The sequence below is a fragment of the Zingiber officinale genome, chromosome 2B, assembly GCF_018446385.1.
Source record: "Zingiber officinale cultivar Zhangliang chromosome 2B, Zo_v1.1, whole genome shotgun sequence".
NCBI classification, from domain to species: domain Eukaryota; kingdom Viridiplantae; phylum Streptophyta; class Magnoliopsida; order Zingiberales; family Zingiberaceae; genus Zingiber; species Zingiber officinale.
Genome location: NC_055989.1, coordinates 135,827,629 through 135,831,305, shown reverse-complemented (window position 1 = coordinate 135,831,305; position 3,677 = coordinate 135,827,629). Strand labels below are relative to the sequence as shown.

The window sequence follows — 3,677 nt, the reverse complement described above, 5'->3', positions numbered from 1 at the left end:
CTAAACATATACTAATAACTATTCTATCATACATTGGCAACATTCAAGACATAATATAATGCATGTTCACTAGTTCATACCATTAACCATACTAGAATGCGAAGCATAAGGAAGAAGAGAACAAGACTTTAATAACTAGGCTTGCTACAAGTTCTAATGCGTAGTAAAATAAAACTAGATCCCTAGGATCTTTATTCCAGTTCCTGCCACACACATCCTCATCTGCACCGACCTCCAGCCTCCACTGCTAGTCCATTTTCCTTTTACCTGTATCTGCAGTATAAGGAAAATAGTATCTGTAAGCTAAAAATCTTAGTAAGAAACCATCTACCTCACTAAATCATGCATACGATGCAAATATGCTTTTAAATCATGCTGTTTAAAAAAACATACTGAATATGCAAGCATGGCATGGCATGGTATCATACAAAGCATGGCATGACATAAACTGAGCATAAAATAAAACTGATCATAACATGTCTATAACTGTATATGAAGCTATCATATTTAACAACCGAAATAAGCTGAGTTGATACAAAAGTGAGCTAAGCTGAGACTGAGCAAATACTGAATTCCATTATGTTTTAAAACTGATTTGGAAAACTATTATAAATAATAGATGAAAATACTAAACATGCTGCTGTAGGGCCCTGACAACTGTACTTGTTGTGCGCGCATCCCTATCTAAACCCGGGATTGCAAGTTCCGAATCTAGTAGGGTTTACTAGGTTAGCTAAACCTAGGGACGACTATGGGAGTCCAGCCCAGTAGATATCTAATCCAGTACAGTGCCACTGCTGAAAGTAAAATACTGAATGCTATATACTTATTTTGCTGAATCTAGGTTATTTGTACCTAGAACTAGGTTGTCTGAACCTAGAGGCTACTGTGGGAGCCCACCCATGGGACTGTAGTCCTACATAAGCTGATATAAAACTAATTTGCTGTTTTAAATGCTTCTAGTGCATTTACTAAGTTAATTAAACTGTCTATTACTGAGCTAGACCTTTAATCAAGCACCTAGGATGCTCTAACTCTTCTCCCTATTAGGGAGAGCACCTCTAGGCACCCAACAACGTCTAACCTCCTATCTGAAGAGGGAAAACGCGTCCGACCCATCTAGAGGTGCTCAACTAAATCCCTAATCCGCGAAGAGAGTTAAATACACCCTAGATATCGATAAAAATCTGCATACATCCTAACTAAGGCATAAAAACTCAAACGGAAGCTATTATACTGCAGGTGAGGGGTTTCTTACCTCGTATGCTAGATTTCTTACGGTTCTAGTCGCTAGGTTTCCGGAGAAGACGATCCTTTCGATAGTTTTCTTGCGCCAACACGTTCCTCTCGCGAAGGGGAACGTCCTGGTGTCGGAGCCGCTGCCGGAAGATGTCTTTGGGGGCCTAGCCTTGGTGCGCCGAGAGGAAGAGGAGGAAGAGAGGTCGGCGTCGGTGAGGGCTTGGAGAAAAGTGGCGTGAGGTTTTGTGAGGAGAGGGCTGCCGAACCAAAATAAACCAAACCTACTTAAGTTCTTAATTTATATTAAGTGGGTAACTAAGCCCAACTCAAATATAAATATAAATGTTTCCCTTCTCTTTCAGTACGGCCCTGCTGGGTTCACCGGTTATTAAGGCTAACTAAAGGTTTAGCGGACCCGAGAGGTCCCGGGTTCGATTCCCGCTTAAGCCTTTTTATTCTTCTAATTATTTTTGCTACTTCCGCTACTTGAAAATTTCCGGAAAAATATCTAAAAATTCCAGAAAAATCATAGAATAATTCTAATGCAAGTTTGAGAATTTTCGGGCGTTACATGCTATATGAAGCCAGCATGCTCAATAAGGTATGTAAACATACAACATTCAAAACAAATAAACATGGTATCTAGTTTTCATATATCCAATATCTAATATCTAGCATCTAGTAGCTAGTATCTGCTATAAATATCATAGATAATAACGAGAGACTGTATAGATATAGAAATGAGTTTCTTAAAGATTAAGTGGATAAGTATCAAACATAGGAAAAAATACGAGTGGAGTCAAGATAAATACCGGAACTATCCAAAAATTTAGCTCATGCACTAAGATCAATGTACTAAAGAGATAAAGCAAAAAGTGCCCGCCTTTTTACGTAAATCGTGTCCAGAAACCCTATGTCGAGACGCTCGTCCCGAATCCAAGTCATGTATCACATATACAATTTGATGTATATATATATATATATATATATATATATAGTTACATCCACCAATAGACAAATCACCTACAAATAGATAACCAATTCTAATATAACAACTAACCATGGTTACCACTCCCTTCAATTGGTAAGACTAGATTCAAGTTCAACCTAGCTTAACCCATCCAAGAACTAAATTCCATTAAATCCTTAATCATCATTCAACCTTCCATGATCAACTAGAACAAAGCAAACCTAAACCTCCCGAATCAATTTCAGATTAGGTTTACACTCTTAAAACCCTCAATTACCCAACCATTCTTACTAATTCCGTTAACAACATGACTTAAATAAATATATCCAACCACTACTATTAACTCTAAGCAAGAACAAACCCTTCATCATTTAGACTATGTAAAGCCCCCAGTGCAACCCAATTCCAACTATACACTTTCTAAATTAAAGTTACCAATCATGAGTTTGTCCCTAAACATAAATAGAACGAATACAGATTAAAATTACCGCATCTCTTAACAAGAACCTACAATTTATCAATCTCCTGGTAATCAACCAGTGAACCATCCACTCTACCAAATCCAAGCTTCCAATTTCTAATACATAATCTACAAATTTCAATACCTAAACATCATGCACCTTAGCTTCCCTCCAATTGTATGGCTGGGCTCCAGTAGATATGATCACCACATCCAAGGATCTACAACCAAATATGCTTCTAGCGGCCAAAACAAATACAACCGGTGGCCAAGCTACATCAAGTGCTGAGCGATCAATAGCGTCAGCAAGAAGAACTGGGGCATACTGCAGCAAAGGAAAGGAGAAGAGGTGATGACTGGCCAAATCGGCTAGGGCTCCGTCAAGGTGAGGAGGAAAGCATACCGTGATGAAGGAAATCGGCGGTGAAACATGGATGTTATGCCACGGGAAGGAAGACAACCTTTCGGAATGCCGATACAACCCAAAGATCTGCTGCTGGAACCTAAGCTTCACTCTGGCAGATCTAGGGCTCTGATCTGTCGATCTCCGGCCGAAGATGACACACAAGGAGCGGCTATTTTACGAGAAGAACCATGGGTGGACTTCAGGTGAGGGGGTAGAGGGGTTTGGATGCTCCGGCGAGTGATAGCTGGAGCAACGTCGTGCGATCGGGTGGGGAAGAGAGTGGTCGGCAGCGACGAGTAGTGGAGGAGATTGGAAGAAGAGAAATCGGGCGAAGCTTGGGTCGGGAGAGAAGAATAGGGAGAAATGAAGCTTAGGTTTGATTTAAAATACCTAGCTTTAATTAACTCCAACTTTAAATTAAATTAACTAAACCCAAAGTTATTTCCTTAATCAACTCCCAATTTAATTGGGATAACAAAACAGGCTTTCTCCTAGCCCAACTGATTCATCCCCTCCAAACAAGTTATACGGACTCTATTTAAATCCTGAAAATTTTCTAAAAATTCTTGAAAAATCCAATAAGATTATTTCTCAAATAACCT

The 3,677-nt window shown here is 39.5% G+C and overlaps 1 long non-coding RNA gene across 1 annotated transcript; it reads right to left on the bottom strand.

Annotated features, from left to right (window-relative positions):
• Positions 1-214: 214 nt before the first annotated feature.
• On the bottom strand, positions 215-3,438 carry LOC122049579. Its single transcript, XR_006130992.1, has 3 exons — positions 3,073-3,438; positions 2,815-2,994; positions 215-273 (listed from the first exon to the last, which is right to left on the bottom strand). It is a non-coding gene; the product is annotated as an uncharacterized LOC122049579 (long non-coding RNA).
• Between the last annotated feature and the right edge of the window lie 239 nt (positions 3,439-3,677).